The sequence below is a fragment of the Cololabis saira genome, chromosome 20 (assembly GCF_033807715.1).
Source record: "Cololabis saira isolate AMF1-May2022 chromosome 20, fColSai1.1, whole genome shotgun sequence".
Taxonomy (NCBI): Eukaryota; Metazoa; Chordata; class Actinopteri; order Beloniformes; family Belonidae; genus Cololabis; species Cololabis saira.
Window position 1 is genome coordinate 35,717,021 of NC_084606.1, and position 18,112 is coordinate 35,735,132.

General features: G+C 42.1%; 1 protein-coding gene across 2 annotated transcripts in view; it reads left to right on the plus strand.

The window, feature by feature from the left end:
* Positions 1–5,309: 5,309 nt before the first annotated feature.
* Positions 5,310–18,112, plus strand: part of ache (acetylcholinesterase (Yt blood group)) — a 46,519-nt gene continuing 33,716 nt past the window's right edge. Inside the window, exon 1 of one of the 2 annotated variants that reach the window (XM_061710068.1) lies at positions 5,310–5,509. The gene's annotated coding sequence lies outside the window, so the exon portion shown is untranslated. Of the gene's footprint in view, positions 5,510–17,235; positions 17,650–18,112 lie in introns of those variants that run through there. The other variant, XM_061710069.1, reaches the window with a different exon arrangement.

Sequence of the window (18,112 nt, forward strand, 5' to 3'; positions counted from 1 at the left end):
TAGAGGTTTACTAAACACTAACTATAGGCTTTACTAAACAGAAATGTTTTAAGTTTAGTTTTAAAGGTGGAGGTGGTGTCAGCCCCCTTAACCCAGATTGGAAGTTGGTTCCATAGTAGTGGCGCCTGATAGCAGAACGCCCGCCCTCCAAATCTACATTTAGATACTCTAGGAACTACAAGTAAACCTGCACTCTGAGAACGGAGAGCTCTGACAGGAACATAAGGCACTATCAGGTCTTGCAAATAATGCGGAGCTAAGCCGTTTTGGGCTTTATACGCAAGTAATACAATTTTAAATTGGATTCTGAATTTTACGGGTAACCAATGGAGCGACGCTAACACTGGAGAGACGTGGTCTCTCCTGCTAATTCCTGTCAGTACTCGTGCTGCTGCATTTTGGATCAGCTGGAGCCTATTCAGCAAATTACTTGGACATCCTGCTAACAACACATTACAGTAATCTAGTCTAGAAGATACAAACGCATGAACTAGTTTTTCTGCATCACTCTGTGAGAGGATTTTCCTAATCTTTGCAATATTACGGAGATGGAAAAAGGCTATTTTACAAACCTGATTGACATATGGTTTAAACGACAAATCCTGATCGAAAATAACACCAAGATTTCTCACAGTTGCACTGGAAGCCATCGCAACACCATCTAATCCCTTCCTAAGATGCTCTGGACCAAGAATGATAACCTCTGTTTTATCTGAATTTAGAAGCAGGAAATTTCTGGACATCCAGTCCTTGATGTCCCTAAGACATGCCTGAAGTTTAACTAACGGTTCTGTTTCATCCGGCTTCATAGACAAATAGAGCTGCGTATCATCAGCATAACAATGAAAGTGTATGCCGTGATTCTGGATTATACTTCCCAACGGCTGCATGTATAAACTGAACAAGATTGGCCCTAGCACTGAACCCTGCGGAACACCATAACAGACCCTTGACTGGTGGAAAAGGGCCATAGATAGACCTGTTTCAGAGTGATGGAGGAGATAATCTGCAGAAGGACAGAAGCAGCTCATGAAAACGTGTGCAGCATGGTGGAGGTATGAACATGCATGACTGCTGACGGAGCAGGCACACTGATGTTTATTGATGATGACTCATCAGAAGTACAAAGATTGATTCTGAGACGTACAGGTCTATATTCTGATCACATCCAAAACGTCACAGGTGGTTAATGGCCATAAAGATAGAGAAAAGGCAGCTCGGGACATTTGGGAGGCAGATTAATGGAATATTCTTCAATGTTCGAGTCAGTTTCCTGATCTAGAGGCAAACTAAAAAAAGGCAGCTTTTTAGTTTAGAAACTGAAGGCAGAAGGACTCAAAAACAAACAGCAACTATGGAGGTCTGGACAAACATGTCCAGGGAGGATTCTCCAGACCCCAGGATTTTTATCAGAATATTAAAAATGGTGGTTATATGTACAGTTGTGTAACTTTGTCCAAATTGCTTAAAGTTGAAGTACTTTCTTAAATGGATGCAATTCCCAAATGGTAAAACTAAAAGTCTACACTTTGATCACATCTTGATTTTATTCCAAATCCATTATTGTGACATATAAATGCAAAATCATAAAAATGTGTATTCTCTAGACACATCTGGACCTCTGAATGCAGCTCTTAAACCTTAAACCCTAGATTAGACCTATGTCTATCCAAAATAAAGTATATTTCTGATAATAAAAAAACTTCACTAAGTAAGAGAGTTTTGCAAATCTCAATTTGAAACCCCAGGAGCGTAAATGTATGGATTTTGCTGTATTGCAGGCCAAAAGGATTATTGCTCTTAACTGGAGGAAAACGGATGCAGCTACAATCGGTGCTTGGATCAAGGTTATGGCACAGTGTATGTCAATGGAGAGAATAACATATAAATTAAAAGACAAACTGTTGTTGTTGTACGAGGAAATCTGGAAACCCGTTTAATCAATTCATTAAAAAAGGAGATATAGAGGTGCTTCTACGGGAGGAAAATGCAGGGCAGGATACCGTAATATCAGAGAAGTGGTGAACCTCGGAAGGGGAAGGGTCTTGGAAGGCGACAGTAACAGTGTAATTTTTGTTTATGTGTAAGTTTTGTTTAAGTATATCTTTAATTTGTTAGAGTTACCATTGGACTGTACTTACAGTACTGTCATATGTTATTTTGAACTATTTCTGGACCTTATACGAAAAGAGATGCAAAGAAAGAATGGATGTGGGTTGGGATCAGTGCACCACCAGGGAGTGGTGAGGGGGGGCCATGGCCCCCCCTACAAAGTTGCTGGCCACCCCACTTGCCGGTCACAAAGATTCTATCGTCAGTTATGCGTTTCAAATGCATATCAGTCGGCGTTTGTTTAAGTATTTCTGAGCCTAATAATAAAAAAGATATATGTATAAAAAAAATATATTTATTAAAAAAAAATATATATATATATATATATATATATATATATATATATATATATATATATATATATATATATATATTCATAAAATAAATATATATGATATATTAAAATATATACGATCTATATATTGATTTCTGTCTTTTATGTTTATGAATCACTGGTTGTTGTCTGTCTGGTGTGTTTTTATTTCGTGCTTTTATGTGCTCTCATCTATTTTACTCTGTTTTTAGTTTTTACTATTTTATCATGTTTTATTTTACTCATTGTGCAGCACTTTGTTAACCTTGTTGTTTTTAAAATGTGCTATACAAATAAAGTGGATTGGATTGGATTGGATATATTACATACAGTGGCGAAACAACTCAGCACCGGGCCCCTATGCAAGATCATTAAACCGGGCCCTGCCCATCACAATGCAAAACAGACACGCTGTGATTGACGCAATCTCACAGCAGATGCAAATGACAACGGGCACTACTGACAGCTTTAACCCTTAACACAACCACAGCGCAGATAGATATGTTTAAAAAAAATCCACATCAATAACACAAGCACATTGCAATTTGGTGACACGGCAGAACACCACATAAAAACAATCATAGCGCATAAACACAACAAAAAGCACATATAACCAACAGCATAACGCACACAGTGCGCCGGTGTGCGACAGAACACCGGCAGTGCCAACAGCTGAGAATAAACCCACACAGCGCACAGATTGAAATTTGGGGGCACGGCGGCACACCACAAATAAAAACATCATAAACACGCATAAACACAAACAAACTAGTGATAGACTATCACTATAACAAATATTAATAATAAAGGTCATTACTTACCATTACAGTTTGACTTTTCGGGCCTTCATCTGGGCAAAGTCATTAATTAATTCCTTAAGATCCAGCTGACTTGCCCTGACATTCTCAATTGAGAGCATTGCCAGTCCTGATAAGCGGGCCTGTCCCATGGTGCTGCGCAGGTATGTTTTTATTAACTTTCATTTGGAGAAGGACCGCTCGGCAGTTGCCACAGTCACTGGTATAGTTAAAAACAGCAGTAAAGCGGTGCAGACTTCCCCAAAGCTTGCAGCAATGCAGTTGTTCTCAACTACCAACAAGTTGGTGAGCTCTTTGATGTTTTGAATCTGTGAGATCCTGTCCTTTAAGCAAGCACATAATGACACAAGTTGGAAATGAAGTGGTTAAGTCTGCTTTATACATATCACATAACGTGCTTGCTTGCTCAAATAGCTCATCATCAGTTGCAGTGCGCAGTGTTTCGGGCTGTCCTCTCCTGACTTCGCCAACTCTTCCTCTACGCAAATATGGGTTACACATGCGCACTACACCGGCATCATCCGAGATCATCTATACATTTAAATTTGTATTTAAACTAGATATATCTTTATAACCAGCCCATAACATTTATGTAAACACACACACCTCAAAAAAAAAAAAAAAAAGTCCAGGGCCCGCACGTCCCCAGGTCCTGCGCGTGCAGGCCCTGGATACGTGCGGGCCCCTATGCAGTCGCATTGTCTGCATATATGGTAGTTTCGCCACTGATTACATATTAAAAATGCATAAGTAAGGGATAATACCCGATGAGGTGTAAATTAACATAAATACATGGACGACGCGGGGGCGTGAACCGGTTTGCCTCCATGAAGTCCATATATTTATGTTAATGTGACCTTGAAGGTCATTATCCCGCTTATACCACGGTCACTTACCAAAAAACATAAATATTAAATCAGTTATTCATGCTTTAATGTGTTTTCAGTTGAAATCATTAGTTTTATAACAACCACAGCTGAGCGGCTGAGCGGACTATTTAATCTCTCGTCTGCAGCCGCTTGTTCGTTTAAAGTTTGTGGCTCGTGATCCTCGCCACTGCTTTCCGGAGCATTGGGAGATGATAAAATGTTGCTCCATTTTGGTCTCTCCTGTAATGATGGAGCCCAGTAAATCTGCAGGCTGCTCTCACGGCGAGTTTCCACCCCAGAATCAGAGAGACGGCTACAGCTCTGCTCCGGAGGCCATGTCACCTCCTTGTGCCGTTTCTCTGGTTTCTTTTCATTTTCTTTTCTCTCCTCTTCTGCATCCCAGTCATCAAAATTGTTAAATTCACCAAATAAATTAAAAAAATTACAAAATCCCTCATGTCGCCGTCCTGCGGTAGCCGGCTCTTCTTCTCTGAATTGCCGTTGCCGTGGTTACCACCTGGCAGTTGATCCAGCGCAATGATATTAAAGTTATCAGGCAACTTGACCGAACTTGCTTGACGAACTTGTCGGTTATCACTTTTAACCTACACCTGCCAGCCAATCAGAATCGAGTATTCACACAGGCCGTATATATATATATATATATATATATATATATATATATATATATATATATATATATATATATATATATATATATATATATATATATATATATATATATACCTTAGGTTTTTATCAACATGGTATTAACCATTAATATATATGCAGACAAGTTAGAAATTAAAAAAAAAAGTATTTCTGGCCCTGTGTACTACAACAGTATAATAAAATCCTGTAATGATGGCTTTTAGCTTTGGTTCCACCCCAAGAATTTAAGTGGCCCCATCTGGGCCCCCCTATGAAACATTTTTGGAGGTGCCCCTGGTTGTGATTTTATGATAATATCCTGAGTGTGAATAATAAATCAATAAAGATATTGTTAAAAAAAGTGAGTTTCTCTGACTGAAGACGTTAAATCAACTGCGTCTCTTTGAATGTATCATCCAGGGTTATTACCGCGTTGCTTGGTCACATTTGGCAGCGGCGGTGATGTGAGTTCTCGCGAGAGCAGCAGCGGCGGTGATGTGAGTTCTCGCGAGAGCAGCAGCAGCCCAGCGGTATTTATCAGCAGCAGTCTCGCTCCGCCGCCAGTCCTCGCGTCTCCCCAGCGACTCCGCACCGCTGCCCGGACGAGGCTTAATCGACGTTTTTTTTTTGCTCTGACAAGCCCCAACGAAAACCCATTTTTGATCGGGAAATCCCTGCCAGGGAGCCCGCGGGACAGAGTCCAGGAACGGAAGCAGAACCCGGGTTCGTCCCCCAGGAGACGCCGGGTAAGACATAAAACACCCACTTTCTGTATTTTATATAGCTTTTATTATTACATAACAGCGTTGACAGTTACTGTAAAATCACGTTATTATCAGAGAACCGCAGGGCGTGCGTGCTGTCATCATTAGAATAAATGTTGCGGCTCATGAGGGGAATAAACATCATCTATCTTTCTACATGACAGATCCAATCCCTTTAATCTATTTACAGTCCTGGTAGCCATGGTAACGAGCCGTTTTGTCCCCCTGCTCCGCCGAGCCGAAGCAGGTCGCTCTGCTGCAGGTGCGTGTTCTCCGTGATGGACCGAGCCGGGCAGAAGTCCATGTAAGAAACCGGGGATTGTGGCCGTGAGCGCGGCTGCAGAACTCACGGATCCCGGCCGGTTCTGCTGTGGAACCGCGGAGCCCAGAGCCGCACTTCGGCTGGAAAACCCCGCCGAAGAGTTACTGATTCCCTGACATTAAAATGTCACTTGTTTTATTGTTTTTTTATCACCTTTTTTTCCACAATGCGCCCACAACTTGAAAAACTGCAGGTGATGTTGCGCAGTTCCGTGCAGTGGAAGCCCAGGCGCACCGGCTGGACCGGACCGGCGTGGGTAGTGATGGATGGATAGATGGGTGGATGGATGGATGGGTGGATGGATGGATGGATGGATGGATGGATGAGTGGATGGATGGATGCATGGATGGATGGATGGGTGGATGGATGGATGGGTGGATGGGTGGGTGGATGGATGGATGGATGGAGGAGTGGGTGGGTGGATGGGTGGATGAGTGGATGGATGGATGAGTGGATGGGTGGAGGAGTGGGTGGGTGGATGGATGGATGAGTGGATGGATGGATGGATTGATGGATGGATGGATGGATGAGTGGATGGGTGGAGGGGTGGGTGGAGGAGTGGATGGATGGATGGATGGATGGATGAGTGGATGGATGGATGGGTGGATGAGTGGATGGATGGATGGATGGATGGATGAGAAGATGGGTGGATGGATGGATGGATGGATGGATGGATGGAGGAGTGGATGGATGGATGGATGGATGGATGGATGGATGGAGGAGTGGATGGATGGGTGGATGGATGGATGAGAAGATGGGTGGATGGATGGATGGATGAGTGGATGGATGGATGGATGGGTGGATGAGTGGATGGATGGATGAATGGATGGATGGATGGGTGGGTGGGTGGGTGGATGGATGAGGGGATGGATAGATGGTGGAGGTGCAGGGCTGCAGCTGCAGGAGACAGGCGGGGTAATCGATGCGTGTCGCGCCTCGCTGGCGAGACATGTGCTCACAGTGTGTTTTTCTGCGTGTGTCGCAAACACGCGCAGCTGCTGGAGTGGGCGCACATGCCCGCGCTGATCACAGCTGGTGACATACTCGGCTGCTGGGCCCAGCCCACAAATCCTGGGCTTTATTACCGCTGCACCACTCTTCATGTTTTCATTTAAGATTCTTTTTTTTTTATTCTTTTTTTTTTTTTCATCCTGACTCCAGAAGGAATTGGTTGACTTATTATTATAATTTTTTATATATATATATATATATATATATGTATGTATATATATATATATATATATATATATATATATATATATATATATATATATATATATATATATATATATATATATATATATAATTATTAGGGGTTAAGGCACAGTAGAAAAGGAATCAATTACACATTTACATTGAGTATCATATTATTTCTTTATGGCAATCTCGAATATATAGGATATTTGACACCATAAACAATACTGTGCATCTCGATGGAATGAGAAAAAGACATCCTAGGATGTTTTTCTTGATTTAAGGACAGCACATTACACAACGAATATTAAGAATGATAAATAAATAACTGAAAATTATTTTAAGTTATAAGTAAGTATTAAAGCTACACAGTATAAATTAAAAAATAGATGAATAAAAAGGGACCAAAACAAAACAATCCCCCCCCCCCCAAAAAAAAAAAAACGTCATAAAGAATCGATGGCCATTTTCATTCGGAATTAGGTGTTTACATGAGTAATTTTTAGTGAGTAGTAGTCGTCCACTCATCTGGGCCTATGGGCCGGCGTGTTGGGTGGGAGCCGAGGAGGCGCAGTGGTGACATGTAACTGTAGCATGCACGCTGCTACAGTTACTTGACTCCTGTTTGTGGAGGATTAAGCATCTTTTTTCATTGGCCGGGCCGGAGTTTGTCACATTTGATACCAGTGTTGTGGTCTTTATTCATCACGCCTGCGATGTTTGAAAGCACACAAGGACGAATGTCACCTTCCCATCGTTACCTTCAATAAGTGGAGTGAAGTGAATTTCCCCATTGAGGGAGAAATAAAGGACAATCTTATCTTATCTTATAACCAGCGTCAGTGTTCTGCAGAAACGTCTGTGGAGATTACTTGCATTTATTATTTATGTGTGCACATGTGCTGCTTGGATCTAATGTAAAAAACAATGTTTTTCCACAAGCAAACATCTGAGGTGCTGCTGTGGTATCACTGAAAAAAAAAGGTCTAACAGAACTGGGCTAAATGTTTTTTAGTAGTCGGACATGGCTACCTCTACTTGAAAGCAGCATTTGTGCTGATATATTAATGATGTTTGCAGTAGTATCAATTACCCAAGTACTGAACTAAAAACAACAAGATGTAATAGCTAGATGGCCGTGACACTGAGAGCGTGTTAAACCTCAGACATTTAGTAATGATGACGTAGTTGCACAGATTGGCCTAATTCGCTTGATTTGTTCTTCTGGGTAACTGCGTATCGTCACAGTTGACATGTGGATGTACCTTAATGACAACGGCAACGTGGAGACAAAGCAGCCCTGCTGCCTCGCTGGCCTTTGCTTCAGCTGAGGTGCCGCTGAGCATAAAACGGAGGCACGTTGTACGTGCATAGAGATCTCGTCCATCACAGAACTGAAGCACTTGCATGCAAACATCTTTGAGGAGTTAACACTGACAGCTGTTGATGTTACCTCGGACTAGGTCGTCCCAAAACCTTTATTCTGTATTTTTACAGCCAGTCTGCAGTGTCTACGCCGTGTCGCATGACCCAGTAACTGAAAGACGGATAGTTAAACTTTCCTCGACTTTCAAAACAGATGCTGAATAGATGAATGAGGATGTTTGTTGGCGTGGCGTTGAAGGTCTGTTCACTCTATTATTATTGGTTACTATTGGTTGATTCTTTAATTTAATCAGGAGGAAAGTACCAAGTTTTAAAGGTGGTCTTTTCAGAGCACATCTTCTATCTTTGCCCCCCCCCCCCCGTTTTTGCTATTTTGGATTAGCCCAGTGTTTCTCAACCCTGGTCCTCGTGGGCCCCTGTCCTGCATGTTTTAGATGTTTCCCTGCACCAACACACCTGATTCTAATTAAAGGTCCTAATTAGCTTGTCACCACGGTCTGCACAACTCTGTTGATGACACAGGTACTTTTATCACGGTGTGCTGAAGCAGGGGAGCACCTAAAACATGCAGGACTGGGGCCCACGAGGAACAGGATTGAGAAACACTGGATTAGCCCAACCCACTGATGAGAGACCGATAGATTGTAAAGTAGAAGGACAAGGTCCAGTGGTTTGTTGAGCTCTTATCATGTCAAAGACATCTGCAGTGCAACTTTTGTACTACAGTACAAATGCACAAGTGAGCTATTATGGTGCTGCTAAGTTTACTTACTCAGTTCATTTCTATGTGAAGTAACATGCCACGTGTTATAGGCATGAGAATAAAAATAATGAAAAATTGCCAACAGGTATTTGTGTATTTCTACATGTTACTGAATCGATATCGAAGCATTTAAATCAATATCGAATTGAAACCTAAAGAATCGAATCGTGAGGTTCTTAACAATACCCAGCCCTATTCAGGATCTAAACTATTCAACAGCTCCATCTTTTCCAGATAACGCTGTCATGCAGATAGACTATTTATAATTTGCTCATTTTCTTAACGTTTTTTTTTGCTTTTCGTGACACATCTTGTCTCCGCTTGTTATCATCTGCTTCTGTAGCTACCAACATGGCCACCACACCTCACAATCCCACCAGTGTTCCCAAGCTCCATAGAAGCAAATCACAGCTGATCAGGTCCAGCAGCTGCAGGCGTGTCCTGCAGCTCTCCGAGAGGGAACACACACCTGAAGGTCCTGAACTATCATTTTTCTAGGGCAGATGATCCTGAATGGTGTCTCTGTCCAGCTGTGTTGCAGGCTGGTGAATAGACTGGATTTATGTTTGAATGCAGTAAAAGACGGGAGCTGTGCACTTGTAGCTCTTGTTGTAAAGACGGGAACGGGCAGATATGCCTCGGCTGGATTTCATGCTTAAGACAGTGAAGCTGCTGCAAAACCAGGGTCTCGACTGGGACGATGGAGCTGTGTGGGACTCTGAGCCAAAACTCCTGGGGCCTCATGTACGAAACAAAGAGAAAGGGGAACAGGCAGACACAAACAGCAACCATTCCAGGGGCCTTATGTACTAAGAGTGCGGCGCACAAAAAACGTGCGTACGCCACTTTCTACGCTCACGGTCGGATGTTCGAAAAGTGATTTGAATGTAGAAAGTTGCGGTCCTTCACACACACACACCATGGCTGGCGTACGCACTTTTCTGAGGTTTTGTCCGTTGACACTCACTGGTGATGCAGTGAAGTGCAGAATATGAGGAAACGTAACGTCAGCAATAAGTTCACGACCACACGTGAACATGACAGTCCCCACATCACCAGATAAATTACACAAGAGTGGAACTGCAACAATCTCACAATCAACCACATGATCTGAACAAACAACTAAAGGAGCTCAACGATGGAACCTGCAAATCCTGATGGAGCTTTGGCTCCGTTAGAGGAACCTGCTGATGATCAGATCACACCGACCTGCTGGTCCAGGACTAAGACTGGACCATCAGCTGGTTTAGTCTGGACCTGCTGGTCCAGGACTAAGACTGGACCATCAGCTGGTTTAGTCTGGACCTGCTGGTCCAGGACTAAGACTGGACCATCAGCTGGTTTAGTCTGGATCTGCTGGTCCAGGACTAAGACTGAAGCATCAGCTGGTTTAGTCTGGACCTGCTGGTCCAGGACTAAGACTGGACCATCAGCTGGTTTAGGTACCAAGAGGATCTTCTGGATCTCTGTCCTGAACTGGACCAGCTGCTCCGGTTCAGACCAACATGATCTTTCAGGTTGGACATCTCTGTCACCATGACGACCATATGGGACAACTACTGGAGATTAAAGCCAGATCCTAAACATCCCATAACTGTGTCTGGACAGAAAAACATTAAAATACATTTTGCAGCGAAAAACTGGTTCTGTAAAGGTGTCTTTCTTAAATAAAACTAAGATGTCACGGAAAGGTTGGTTGGTACGAACTGATGTGACTCAGAAATGAATGAATGAAGTTGAATGAATGTTTATGCAACTTTCAGTGTCTGATATGGAGTCAGCTGCAGGTGCTGCAGGATCCAGAAAGTGTTTCTCCGGTGATGGACCGAACACTCCGAGTTACAGCAACTTTGCTCTTTATTTCTCACGTGACAATGGGATTATCGAGGTGCAAACAAGTTGTCTTTCTGCTGCAGAGGAATCAGATCGTGATGCTTCATGTTTTAAATTATTAAGTTTATATTGTTCATATTGTTATACTTATGAGAGGTGATCGCGGACATCGCGCGCAAGACTCAATAAACGTGTACATTGAGCTTAATCCGGTATAATACGCGTGACAATGAGGGGCCGTTTTTCAGTTCTGGTGTTGGTTCTTAAAGTACAAACAAGAAAAGCAGAGTGTAATGATGCACTAACGCTGCCCATAAACATTCACAAATCCTTACGATCATAATAAAACCACAACTCTTCACGGAACGCAACACAAAGCAAAGAACAACAATACCCATCATGCAATGCAGCTTAAATCGGGAGAAATGCCTCCTAAATAAATTTTTTTTTCCAGGCCTCTACTTTTGACAGGACTGTCTCCAGCTCATAGCCGATGTTTTTTTAATTTGTTTTACTTGTTTTTGCAATTTCCTTATTAGGATGAGCGGTTTTTAATGGATAATTATCTTCATTATTATATTCAAACATATGTATTTGAGGGAGGAGACAGGGTGGAGTGTTGTGCTCCCGCATGTGCACTCAAATCCACTGATTGTGATGTTTAAAGGAACCTGTGTGGATTTGGGCGTACGCACAGTTTTGAACATCTGAATTTTTTTTTTTGCGTACGCAAAAATTCCACGCACGGATTCACGTTGAAATCCACGCAACATGAGGCCCCTGGTCTGGCGTACGTACAAATCCTGCTTCGCGCAACTTTTCGCTCACCTTCTTTTAAATCTGGCTATCCCGGTACTTTCTACCGTCTATAAATGCAGAAATGTTCATATCTTTCATTGCATTTATGAAGTGATTAGTCTCCTCCTGATCTTGCGTTTCACCGTGTTTATAAGAACTTCCTCAAAAAACCAAGATTCCTTGCAAAAAGAACATGCGCAGAAAACAAATTCATGTTCCTTTTGATGGGGAAATCCCGTTAGGCGTTTACATGACCCAATATTCAGGTTTTAAAAGGAGTATCCCAGGGGTCATATTCGGGTTTTTAACAAACGGAATATGAGCAAATTCCGGTTATTCAAAGGGGTTATTGGTGTTTACATGGCGCAACTGGGTTATTGCTAATATTCCGGTTAGAAAAGGGTTATTGACTGCACGTAAACGTAGTCTATGTTTATTTCCCAGTCTTTTCAAGATACAAACAGAAAATCTAGGAAGCCGGGTTTCCAAATAGAACCTGAATTGTCCGTATGGGACGGTCTCCTTAAAGCCGCTCCATGTAACACCACCACTGGCCCATGGGGGCGTGTAGATCTGCCGCCTTGACAACACTGCTAATGAGTGGGGAACGGCACATCTTGTTGTGTGTTTGTTGTTTCTCACACCCAGGTCCTTTTGTTTGGATATGTGAAATTAGCTCAGAAGTGGTATTGTTACAGAGACAGGCTTTAAAGCGTTGAATCTGTGCTCGGTGTTGAGTGAGGTCAATGTATATGCTCTTTTTTTTTTTTAGAGAGAAATGTTGTTTTGAACATTAAGTGGTTGTGTTGTGTATATATATATATATATAATATATATATATATATATATATATATATATATATATATATATTTATTTAAACTTTATTTAAACTATTTATTTAAATACAAAAGTAAAAACAAATAAAACAAAGACAAAAACAGCAACAACAAAAGAGCAGTCAATTAAACAAATATAAAGTTACAATTAATACATATATTAAGTATGAATGTACTATTTTGGAGTCAACTGTTTGGGGTTTTCGATGGCCAGTGCAGATTTAGTAGCAAGTACTCAGGTAATTGGCCAACCAATTAATTGAACTAGCAGTAAACTGATCTACTGCTGGTGTCATCATCGTATACATTGACCTCGCCCTGAGAACCTGTTAATAGAGGTTGGCAGACATGGAGACACTGCAACCCATTTGTAATCGCTAGTAGATATACAGTATACATAGATATAGAGCAGGTGCAGTTAAATAGAGACAGTATAGTGTAAATAAGTATATTTATATAAATATTTATATGGGCATGTGTGTACAAATATATAGAAATATTCAACTATGTGTATGTGTGTGAGTATAATTACAGTATATAATAATAATAATTAAAGCTGCAAGCAGCGATGAACGGGCCCTCGCACCCTTGTGCACGTTCAGGCTGCAGGGGAAGCTTGTTTGACTTGATGTAGATTCTTCAGGCCTGGACATTTAGTGGATGACACCATCCACGACTCTCTATATCAAACCGTCTAAAAGTTATGGCAGAAAGTAGGAACTATCAGATATCGACCAATCAGATGAAGGGGGGGCGAGCTTTTTGGCGTCTAGTGTTGCCACGGTAACGCTTTTGACTGAGAAAAGTAATGTGCGTTATCGCAGGATGGAGACGCACATTTTGATGTATAACACACCTGGGTGCACGTTATGGTTTGGGCCGCATTAACTTCCGAAGGAATGGCATAAATTGCACCAAAATTACACGGTTAATTCAAAATGTCCGACTTCCTGTTGGGTTTCGGCCATGGCGCCAAGAGACTTTTATTTAAGTTGCGCCATGATACAGGTGTGTACCGATTTCCGTGCATGTACGTCAAACCGTATTGTGGGGCTTGAGGCATAAAGTTTTCTAGGGGGCGCTGTTGAGCCATTTTGCCACGCTCATTAATACAAACCATGAAATATCACATTTTTCACCAGACCTGGCTTGCATGCAAAATTTGGTGACTTTTGGAGCACGTTTAGGGGGAAAAAAGGCCCTCCTCGTTGTAAAAAAAATGAGGATAAAAACAAAAACGAGAAAAATTCCTATAGATACAATAGGGCCTTCGCACTGTCAGTTTTCGGGACCTAATAATAATACTGTTATTTAGCAGTGTGAGTACAGTGTGTGAGTATTTATAATTACGGGTTAAATGATTAGTGAATGGGGGTAGGATTAAATAAATTTACACTTCTTCCTACTCCTTTAAATTAAGTTATCAAGTGCTAAAGGATGAAATTCTCTTTTTTATTGTTTTGTTTTTTTAAACTTGTCTTGAAGTGTTGTTTTTTACATGTACAAAAATAAAATAAATCAAATCAAATGAGACATTTCCCGCAAAAGGAAAATACTTTTACAGACGGTTAACTTGTTCTAATATCACATGCATTACCTTTATTTTGGTACCAAAATTAATCAAAAAGCAGTTAACCTTGTAGGAAGGAGGTCAAATAATTTAGTATGGTTATTAGCGCTAAGACAGAGAACAGAAATGTGTTTTAGTAAAAGGCGGATGATGGAGCATCACAGTGACGAGGCAGGAGCTAACCGATGAAGGAACTGCTGCTGGTAGTATGTATTTACCACATCTGATAACCGGTTGACTACAGTAGAGCCCTGCGCGGGACTGTTTTCTTCATCCCGCTCCCGCCCACTCCCGCTAAATTTCTGACCAGTACCGCCCGCACCCGCAACCTGTGTGTTACACTCCCGCCCGCATCCGCAAAACTCTGAGAATTCATGCCCGCACGATAATAGAGATGCATTGATTTAGTGTGTTCTCCCGTCCCGCAAGAGAAATGTCCAGACAAATCTATCAGATTTAATGTTAACATGATAATTGTAGAGCTTGATAGATAATTGACAGTTCATAGGCACCTGACCGAAAGTTAGATGTAACTCCATCATTGTCATCATCGCACACAATTATGTGATTGAGGTTATAGCAACAAGAGTAGCTGGGAGTGGCTCAAATAACACTAATAAATAACATAAAATAAACAAAGTTAACGAATGAAACAAATTAGTTTAACAAAAGAATCTCTTGGCCATTACATTGCTGTGGAGGAAGAGAATGTTGCTGACCGACTGAGGTTCCAATCCCTCGTCTCTCTTCCAAGATGCTCCACAGACACTAAACACAGTTTCTCCAAATATCTGACTTGCTTTGACTTTGTTTTGTAAAGACCTTGTTTGAGGTTCTTTTCCACGTCATTGTTCCCATCTTGTCGCTAGGCTAGATTCCGATCCTGCAGTGTTTTTTTTAGCCGCCCGCAGCAAAGTTCAAACCACCCGCTCCCGCCAGATTTGCGTTGGGTCGGCGAGATCCTACCGTCAGAGGTCGCTTTGGTTTGGATCTTAACGTCCCTGAGGATCCTGGATGTGCTGGAGAAGACCTGACTCTCCATCGTCAATGCAGGACGTTGGAGGAAAAACAACACAAGTCCAGTGGGAAGTGAACATGTAGGTAATAGAAATGATGCTGCAGTCACAGCTGGAGGCCGTCCAAGTCAGTATCAAAATGTTCAATTTCTGAGCAAGGCCTTAACCCTAATTGCTCCATGGTGTGTGTGTCTCGGTCGCTTTGGATAAAAGTGTTTGCTAAATGGTAGTACATTAATCCCTCGCTATAACGTGGTTCACCTTTTCACGTCTCGCTGCTTCACGGATTTTCATTGTGCATCGTGTTCTGCATTCTGATTGGCTAAACAGTCTCCCCGCTTCTTCACTTCCTGTTTCAATAACGATGGTCGCTTAGCAACAATGCTGAGAACGGCCAATGAGCTTCAGCAGCAGCAGCTCAAGAGCGGGACCCTTTTATGAATCGTTCATTACAGTTCTCAGATATAATCCATGGTGGCATGACGGTTTATAAGAAGAAAAAAGAGCGACAACAACGACCCATAACTATGTTCTTCTCTGGAAAAAACACACCTGCACCGCGGGCTTTAGAAGAAAAAGACGCGAGTCAGGATGCAGCGGCATCAGAAGAGCAGTGAAATACGCACCAGTCACAATCTGTCCTACTGTACTTATTTCATTTTTTTTTCATAATCATTTTTCATTTTCTCCCATTCAGATCCAATTAATCGGGTTGCAGTGGGGCGGGGCTGATCTTCGCAATTTGAAGCCTTGTATAATAATTGTAAAAAAAAAAAAAAAGGTTGCTACTTTGCGGATTTCACTTGTCACAGGTTCTTTTTGGAACGTAGCCCGGGGAAAACCAGGGGCTCCATCCGAAATTCCATACTTCCACCGTAATGAGTAGCAAAAACAGTATGTGAGATTTTTTAGTGCGTCCGAAACATTAGTACGTACTCAATAGTATGCACTATCCATACTCATTCTGGAGAAATGTATTAGTATGGATTGATGGACACGAGCCGAGCAGAAACTTCCCACAATGCAATGCAGCGGTGTTTGGTTGCTATGTGATACGTATATGTCATAAGTATAATATTAAGTACAATAATATTGTTATATAATTATAATATTCATATATAATAATATTATATTATGTCATCTTGTTTGGGCCAGGATAAACAGGAAAAAGCGGAGCGGTGCTGCTACTGTTGCTGTTACCATGGTAACAGCTGCTACTGCTGCTGTGACACGTCACTTCCTCCCAACGGCAGGAAGTGACGTGTGGCTCTGAGTAGTACGTCCAAATTAATGCACACTACTGATATTTACTCAAATGTGTGCCGAACTTAAGTATACTTTTTAGTATATACTGTTTAGTATGGCATTTCGGACGCACCAAGGGAATACTGTATTGGTATTAGTATTTGTTTTGATTTGTCTTGTATACTGAACCTTGGTAAGCCTGAGTATTGCTCATCTCTCTCTCTATTTCTGTGTGTGGTTGTGTGTGTGTGTGTGGTTGTGTGTGTGCACACACGTTGTAAATGCAGTGCAGTGTGAAACATTAGATGGCCGAACTGCAAAATGGAAAATTCTCTTGAATCCCCGGCTGCCAGGCCGTCTCTCAGCGAGCAGAGTCCTCGCTCGTGCTGTGGACTCCACGTATATGTCAGACTGTGTGGGAGCAGCTTATCGGCCACATATTGCCTTACTATTTATTTTTGGCAGAGCACATAAGGGTGGAAAGCACAGAGTAGAAGGAGGGAGCGAGCATGCGGAAGAGACGGCATCATTTGTAATCCTTGTTATTAGGCATTAAATTGAGATTAAAATCCCAGCAGACCCGTGTCGGCCGTGCTTTTGCACATCTGGGCAGCGTAACCTGCTCGACGTCTACATTTATCACTCAATCAGTTCCCGACTTATTTGGCAAATGTAAGACGTGCAACCTGAGCTGTTCCTGGAATCAGACTCGGAGCTCGTGGCTCGTCCAGCCTCTGAGTTCAACTGTCCAGGGTTGTGGATGCAGCACACGTGGGCTGCCGTCACGGCTCCAACCTTTCAGCCGCTTCACTCACACTTTTCTTTTCATGATTGGACTGTAACTCCAGTGTCCCTCCGTGCCACGGGCTGCACCCTGCCAGATGTGGTTGGAGAGTTGTCCCAGCCGAGCCACCGTGGGAGTTACAGCTGGAGATCCATCTGGACAGACCTCAGAACCAAGAACGACATCCAGAATCGGGAGGATTTTCAAAAAGCTCCAACTTGTACACAGAAATTAACATATGAAGGCCATGGATAGATAAGTCATAGCGTCTCTAGTAGATCTGCTGCGATTAGTTGACATAATCGGCAATGAAAATTCAACCGTTCTACAATTTATTTTCGGTCTCCAGTGTCAAACGGCTCCCCTGCGTTCAGGTAATTACAGTCCACACCAATATTTTGGTGCTGGTTAAATTGCTACCCCCTCTCTTCCCCTTCCCTGTATTGAGCTTCTTTTACCTTTGTTTTAATACAAACAGTGGAAGTGGGCAGTGAGTCTAAATCAAGTATGGCGACTTCAAGAAATGCATCGAAAGTTTGGGAATACTTTAGGGTAGCTGGTGACAGGGTGGTTTGTACACTTTGTAAGACTTAGTTTTCAGAGTGTAATGTGAATGCTTATCTAGACTTATCTAATGTCTTTGTTAGGCAAAACAGAGATGTCGGACCCATGGTTCTGTTTCTGTTGTGTGTTCAAGTCTGGCAAATTCCAGAATGCAAGTTCATAAGATGAGGCTCTGATGTAGGGGGCTTTCATCAGAGTTTCAAGGCCTCAACTGTGTGGGTAACATTGTAAAGCTGCTTTCACATAGAGCGCCGACTCTGATAGTATACTGAC